This window comes from Pipistrellus kuhlii, unplaced genomic scaffold (assembly GCF_014108245.1).
Source record: "Pipistrellus kuhlii isolate mPipKuh1 unplaced genomic scaffold, mPipKuh1.p scaffold_m20_p_17, whole genome shotgun sequence".
NCBI classification, from domain to species: domain Eukaryota; kingdom Metazoa; phylum Chordata; class Mammalia; order Chiroptera; family Vespertilionidae; genus Pipistrellus; species Pipistrellus kuhlii.
In genome coordinates, this window is record NW_023425482.1 from 11,454,871 (window position 1) to 11,463,557 (window position 8,687).

Here is an 8,687-nt window from a genome sequence, read left to right on the forward strand (position 1 = left end):
TCCTTGGGGATCACGAAGTCTGGGCATAACACCCCTATGTCTTTGGCATTCTTTTTTACTTGGAAAATTCTATAAACTGGGCAATGGAATATATTTTGTACCCATTCTCTCATAAGGTAAGGCATTGTTTCTCAATTTAAACAGAACATCTCTTAATACTCTACTGGTTTCACTCCAGAAAGTACTAGATTTTTTGTAAATGTCCATTTATAATAGTAAGGCAGAATTAGATGATGTCAGTGATATCAGTGAGTATTTCACATAATTGACCCGATGCCATAGAATTACAGAATATAGATTTAGAGATTCAGGAGATCAAAGATTTTCTACTTTTTATAAGGGCAAAGACACCTTTGGTAATTCTTTCTAGAACTCAAATATAACATAAGCATAAAGCATCCTCTCTTTCCTAGATCACAGAATTTGGAATTACATGCAGCTAGGGTTGATGTTCCTAGGTGTGTTTCTTTGAGCAAAATAAATTACCAGGGTTTTTGCTTACTCATTTATAAAATAGGAAAGATAATGTCTTCTTTAAAGGGTTTATGTGAGGTTTAACTGTGAGTATACAGGTAAAATGCCTGGTTTGTACCAGGTGCCCAGTATGGGTCATTTAAGCACATTTCTTTCTTATGTCTTCCTTTCTTTAGTTCATCCTTCCTTCACCCTTTCCTTCCTCATCATCTTCCTATCTTTCTAGCCTTTTCCTTTCTATTTCTCTCCCATTTTTTCCCTCTTTCCCTTATAATGACCTTCTCTTCAACCTCCTTTTCCTCATGCACTCCCTAGGAAAAATCCCAGAATTCATATTGTTGATTTTTGTCAGTAAAGAATGTCTTTCCCTTTCTTCTCAAATTCCTTTTGTACTGTTATTCACTTAGAATTTTCATCTAATGTAACTCATCTCCCTTTAATCTCTCTTCCCCCACCCCCAAAAAAGTTCCCTTTTAAAACTTCTAGCTCCACAAGCAATTCCCATCTCAGTGCCTTGCATTAAATAGATATTCTCAGTATCTGAGCATTGGAGGCAAACTGTAATTATTTTTTTCATCTATCAATTTTGTTCAAAGAAGGAAGGGTTGATGGGTGCAATAAATCCCATGCACTTGATGTATCACTTTTTTTTTCTTCTGATAAACTAGTCCCTAGATCCTTGATGTATTTTTTTCAAGCTTTTTGATCTATTTAGCTTTAATGGTATGTTTAATTTACAAAATTTAGGTACACAAACAAGTGTAAGTCAGTGAGTTACTAACAAAAGTTAGGTGTATGAAACAGAATACACAGTTGGGTGAGTTACAACAAAGTGAACTCCTGTGTAATGCCCAGCCAGTTCAAGAAATAGAACACTGCCTACATTCTAGAAGATTCCACATGGCAGTTTCCAATCATTACTCTTACACTGTTTGGCTTGAAAAGCCAAAACTTTTATCATCTATCTATCTATCTCTATCTATCTATCTATCTATCTCTCTCTCTCTCTCTCTCTCTCTCTCTCTATCTATCTATCATATATATCTCTTTTTATTTAATTTGTTGGGGTGATACTAGTTAACAAAATTATACAGGTTTCAGGCACACAATTCTACAACACATCATCTGTACACTGTATTGTGTGTACACCACCCCAAGTTAAGTTCTCCATCCATCACCATTTATACCCACTCTTCCCTCTTCCACTGCTCCTTCTCTCCTTCCCTCATTCCCTCCCTCCCTCCCTCAGTAATCAACACATTGTTGTAAAAATATTCATTATCTGGCCCTTTACTGAAAAAATTTGCTGATGCCCATACTAGACTGTTCCTCTTCTCTTTCATATTCAACATATGTTTAATGGTTGAAAGCAAGAAATATAACATTGTTCTGGGTTTTCAAAATATGCAAATGTAACATAACTACAGCATAGAGGAGAGAGGGTAAAGAGACCTATATGAGGATAAGCATCTTACATTCCACTTGAAATTCTAGTACTGATTCTAAATAGACTGTGAAGAATGAGGTATATAATCCCTAGAGTTACCAATAAGAAACTATACAGATAGAGTAAAACAGCAAATAGAAAAATTAAAATGGCATACTAAAAATTATTCTAATAATATAAAAGGGAAAGCAGTGAAATGGAAAGCAAATGGAAAAATCCAAAAACAAGTAATGTAAATTAAATCTTGGTATATCATTTATTACATTAAATGCAAGTAGTCTAAGTACACTTATAAAAGATAGAGATTTGTCAGCATTAATTTAAAAAATGATCAGTGGTTTCTGTTTCTGGAAAGATGAAGTAGATACTCTTTTACCTAATTCTCTCACTAGATGTAACCGAAAATCTGGAAATTATATGAACACAAGACTCTGAAAGGTGGAGCGAATCAGTCTGATTGATTGCCTAGGGAGCTTTGGACTCCAAAATTGATAATGATTGTAAGTTACCTGGGTTTTCTTTTTGCTTCATCTATTCAAGCTGAAGAATCTGGTAACGCAGAAATGTTGGCAGGCACAGAAATTTCCAACAACCCATAGAGAAGCCTATTCTCTAGCTAAAAGACCAGGAAAGAGATAGCCAACAAGATAGAAACTTAAAAAATAACCACCCTTCTCCAGCCAACAGTTTAATAAGGATCAGAGCAGAAATAAAAAAAAAACCACAGAAAAATAACAGAAAAAATCAATGAAACAAATAGTTGGTTCTTTGGAAAGATCATTAAAATTGATAAACCTCTAGCAAGAGGGACAAATACACAAATGGGGGAAAACAAATTAGCAGTATCAGGAATGAAAGATGGAATGCCATAGTACTGTGCAGATATAAAAAAGATAGGGAGCACTATGAACAACTCTACATATAATCACTAAAACAATTTTGAAAAAGAATAAAATTGGAAAAATCTCAGAACCCAATTTCAAGACATATTGTCTTTATGTTATTAGTGGAGGGTAAACACATAGATTAATGTAACAGAATAGAGGACCTTGAAATCATCCCACACTTAGCTGACATGGACCATTTCCTTAAAACTACTCACCACAAAAATTCATCCAATATCAAATACATGATTGGAATAGCCCTATTCTATTAAAGACATTGAATTAATAGTTTGAAAATCCCCCCCCCCCCAAAGAAATCTCCATTGGAGACTCAATAAAGAATTCTATGAAATGCTCAAAGAATAAGAAAAGAGGAGGAAGGCTTCCCAATACATTTTATTAAGTTAGCATTATTCTGACACAAAACCAGACATTGTCAGTAAGTACCTCTCCCCACATACATGCAAAAATGAAAAACGAAAAGGAAGCTACAGATTAATATCCTTCATGAGTACATGTAGAATTCTTAACAAAATATTTGATAATGGAACTACCAGTATATAAAAAGAATATTACACAATGGTAAACTTGAGTTTATCCCAGGGATGCAAGGCTGTTTTACCATTCAAATATCAGGTAATGTAATTCACTATATTGATAGGCTAAAGAAGAAAAATAATCACATGATGCGGAAAAATAATTTGACAATATTTAATATTCATGATTTAACGTTCAGCAGACTAGTAATAAAGGAAACATCTATAACTTTATAAGGAACATCTATAAAAAAGCTACAGATAACATGCTTAATGTTGAAAGACTACTTGCATTCCTCCTAAAATCTAGAACAAGGAAAGGATTCCTGTATTTTCTCACTACTCTAGTTCAGCCTAGAACTGGAAATTTTGTCCAGTGCAATAAGACAAGAAAAGGAAAGAAAAGACAGAAAAGATGGAAGTAAGGCAATAAAACTCATATTTGGAGATGACATGGAGATGGTTTAATATGGAGAAAATGCCAAGGAATCTACAAAAAAAACAACCTCCTAGAAACAAAACACTCAGGTATAATCCTAACAAACATGCATATGCTGAAAACTACCAACTGCTGATCAAAAAACAGAAGAAGATAAATGGGGGTATGCCACTTCTCTCCAAATTGATGTATAAACAATAAAATAATTTAAAAAATCTCAAAACTCAACAGTAAAAAAACAAATGATGCAGTTAGAAAGTGGGCAAATACTTTCTACTGAAGCAGATAAAGAGATGGCTCTACACACCTATTAGAATGGCTAAAATAAAAAAACAATGACACTACCAAATGCTGTCAAGGATGTGGATAAACTGGATCACCCATACATTGCAGTCCCATTTTGTGTGGTTTTCTTTGTATTTATTCTGCTCAGGATTTGTTGTACCTCCTGAAATTGGGGCTTGGTATCTTTTGTCAGTTTTGTAACATTCTTGTCTGTTATTTTGCCAGTTTCCAGTATTTAAAAAGAATTTTATGCACGAATAAAGACTTTATTTAAAGGAATTTGTTGAAAAATGTTTACTTGTACTCTGAATATAGATTCCCATCTACATAATTATAAATGTGAAAATAAGCAAAACAATACGCTATATGTATTGATTCTCCTTTATTGCACCGTAATGATTTCTAACTGCTTCTTAGTCTTAGGATCTACTTACTGGTTATCATTTAATATATGCTAGAATAATTTTGCTATAAGTTTTATTCCCTAATTAAACTTCTGTCAGGATCTAAACAGTGAAATATCATCTAAATAATAAAATGATTAGTAATAAATCCAGACTTTTAACAACTAAAGACAGCAGCTATTAGATGAGGAACAGTTTGTGGCCCTTCTATTAACATTTAATAATTCCTCAGTGTTTATTAGCCGGATATAGTTTGAATGCCTTTGATGTGCCCTGTCTCATTTGCTTTCACAAAGGCTCCTTGAGCTTGGCAGACTTAGTTCCATTTTGCAGATGTAGTCTTTGAGGCAAAGAAGTCAACTGACAGAATAAGGACCCAGAGAGGTACATCTCATTTCATTCTAGTCTGAAACTTCTAGGATGGCTCTGACTCTGTACTTGAGTGCCTATTGTATGTCAATGGTCCTATTCTCTTCTAGTTCCAAAAGATTACAGTTCTTCCATTGACACAATAGACACAAAGTTTAACTCCTTTGTCTTCCTTCTGTGCTAGTATGCCAACTGCACACCAGCGAGAAGAGCACTTTGTTACCTGCATGGAAAGAGGAAGCAGTCTCATCTCCCTGCCAGTTGACTGCTGCTTCCTAATAGCACACAGCCATCCCAGAAAGATCACTTCTCTAAACATTTGGGTGACTACTTCTCTTGCAGCTGACTCAGGAATTGAGATGAGTTGTCTGTGGATCCTAACTGAGTCTGGAGATGCTGAAGAGGTTGCCATAAACCTTGACTAGCAAGAAGCAGCTTTCCTTATAGAATCATGGGCCTTCCTTCTGACCGGTTCAGGGATTAAGAGAACAAGGTAAGTGGGGAAGCAAAATGGGAGTAATGAGGCACAGGCTTGGAAGTCAAAGGAGTGGAGACTATGCATGGAACTTCAGAGTCCTTCCCAAGGTAAGCTGTACTTAGAGAGGGCAAGCGTGCCTTCAGTAATACTGATAGAGTGTTTGAGCCGGAACCATGGAGATGAAGGAACTGTGAATAAGAAAGAAATGTGCCCTGCCTTCATGGCATGGGGGGGGGGTATGATTAATAAGTAATTACAAAACTGTACATCAGGGTTTCTTATGTGAGAAATATAGGTTGCAATTGGGGCACATAGGAGGTCACCTTGACCCAGTGTCAGGGGTCCTGGAAAGGTTTCTGGAGTCAGTGATATCTTAGCTGAGTCATAAAGGAGAATCTGACACTCATTGGGAGAATAAGTGTGGAGATGGAATAGAGGAAAGCATGTACAAAAAAAGATGAAGACATTCAAAGAACTAACATTATTACAGTTTGGTATGACTTCACCTATGGCTTTAGCATAAAAAATGGGGAAGAGATTTCTCTAGGCAAAACCTAGTATTCCTTTGGTGAACTGGGTCCAAATACATTACCTAAAATTTAGAGAATTGCCATGAATGAGCTACTGTTCTCTCTCTCCTCCCTCCCTGCAACTTTAACAGTGTCCTCAGGTAGGAACCATGACTTCACAGTGCAGGTAAACTCAGATTTCTGTATTTAATGCTTTGCCAGGCAAAATGCCAGTGAGTCCCACGTCACTGAGGCAGACATCTCCCTCCCGTGGAAATAAAGATGAGTGCTCCTCGTGGGCCTTAATGGGCCCAGCCATATTAAATGAATTGTTGCCATTCCCTGGAAGGTGGCAGTCACCCAAGTCAGCAAAGTCTGCTGACATTCTGAGACCAAATAACACAAGGAATGCTAGTTCTAATGCCCCCAAAGCAGTTTCCTGCTTAAGGAAAAATAATGGGAGATAGAATGAGAACTAATAAAAAAAAAATGGGGGGGGGGGGTGTTTTGCTATTGCCCTTTCAATTCCACCTCCCCGCCCAGCTGAACATTAGTTCAGCTTTGACAAGTGGAGGGGAAGTGGATGTGGTGTAAGCCATTTTAACAAAAGAAAGTTGATTTCTTCTCCACTCCTCTAAATAAATCTTGGACAGTAGCTTTGGAAGATGACTTTGAAATGTTACCTGATGTCCAGTCAGCTTAAGGACTCATGTGCTTAGTTTGGATCAAGATAGAACAAGGAGGTGTGTGTCGTGGTTGGGGGGACAGCCATGGCCAGGTCAGCATGCCCCAGGGCCTGGGATACTCTTGCGCACACACCACCTGCCCTTCCTGGAGGAGAATTGGAATCCTCTGCCCAATTGCACTGTGAGCTTGAGAATATTCAATTTTATTTAGCTATTTAAACATTTCAGGAATTTAAGAAGATGCTAAATGATGTGGATAGAGTTAAAATACTTTGAATGATATAAGATGTTGAAACTCAGAGTTACCTTTCAATAGGAAGAATGGCATGTTGGGGGAAATGAGCCTGTGATACTTCTTAGAGTCCTGAAGGTGGTGCTGCTGTAATAGTTATGGGCTAGAAATTGTTAGCACTTAACCATCAAACTAAATATTTAACTTATTCAACGTCTATACTTATGGCTAATTGCTGGTGTGATACTATTGATAATTTATGCTATCACATTTATAGATATTCTCCTAAGACTGAGCCTATACACATAAATTACAGAACAGTAATTTTGAGAGTTGGAATACATGCACTTCTCTGGTTATTTAATAAAATGAAAGTTTTCAAGTGTGGCCTAATTCTTTCACACATTGAAAGTGGCTGAAGGATCAGCTCATCTTTACCTTCTTAGTGTTGGTTAGTGCAGGACAGTGCCTTGTCCATAGTAGATGCTAAATTAATGTTTATTGAAAGAATTGACTATATTGTTTTTCTGCTTTCACGACTGGAGACAAGATGACTAACTGGATTAAGCTTTTTAAAACCCAAGTCAGATATTGCTGCTTATCTTTGCTAATAAAAGGATTGGGAGGCCATTTTTCCTTTACTTCTGAAAATGGCCTGAGGTTTATATATATAAAAAATCACTTATTTTAAAAGTAAATTGGTTTTCAGGTTGGTTCCATTTGAAATGCAGGAATGATATGAAAGATTGTGTTTGATAATTGCTCAAATCTTAATGAAGATTTCATTAAAATCAATATTTGATCTGCTGCTCAATTTAATTAAATTAAGCCATAGACAAATGAGTAATAAATGAATTTGAAAATCAATCACAGGATAAGGTATGTTTCTTTTAATTAGTTTAACACATGAAATGTTGGGTTAAGGAATTACTGACCCCAATAGGAACAACAATAAAAAAAAAATCATCACTCCCATTTATGTGATTTGAACAACTAATATCAACAAGCACATACTCTGTGCCAGGCACTGTGCTAAACCTGCCTCTTAAGTCCCTTCATTTATTTGAACACAGAATCCTACGAGGTCTGTCTGTGTGGATGATTCAGGCCTGGATTTGAGCCAGCATGGATGTCCCATGTCAATCAGCCAGTAAATGGCCAAGATAGATTTTTAACACAATGGTCAAGCTTTTCCCACTACCTTAAGTGTTCACAAATAGGGGGGGAAAAGAGGATACTTTGATTATAATTATTTTAAAAGAAGGGCATTGAAGGTAATTTTCTTTTGAAAAGACTTGTTGCTTTTATTGAGGCGTGATAGATGCGGGGAAACCCTAACTGAAAAGGCGTGACTGTTGATATAGCAGCTGGGTCTCATGGGCTGAAGAAAACTAGTTTTTCTTTTTTCTGGACACACACAGAACACCCCTATTTACTGCATAATTTATGCTATCAAGAGTGGCAGAGATTTATGGTTTTAGTAAAAAAAAAAAATTCTAATTGGGATTAGCTAATGAAAAAGAGGTGGAACAGCGAGGGAGCGAGTAGGAAGCAGTGATTTCAGATGAGGTGTTCCTTGTCTCCTGGGATGCTAACAAAAGGGCCAGTGTTGCACACGGGGGCAGGGCCCATACTTTTAATTAGGCCTTTGGAGTGAGTTTGTGCTGCGTTCTTAGTTGTAAGTGTTCTCAGTCACCCAAAGCATGGCTCTAGGAAATGAATGCTATTCTGGTTAAATGCTATCGGCGATGAGAATGAAACTGCAGTTTCTTTAAAAATTAATCCCCTTCGTTTTTATTCAGTGCTTGTTCAGTGGGATGCAAATAAAAAAATCAAAAGAAATCATGGCCACACAAGTACTTCTCTATTTAAGGCTGAGAATCTTTTTTCTTTCAAGTCACTGTTTCCTAAGCTACTGTTATTCATGTATCCCATGCACAGTTT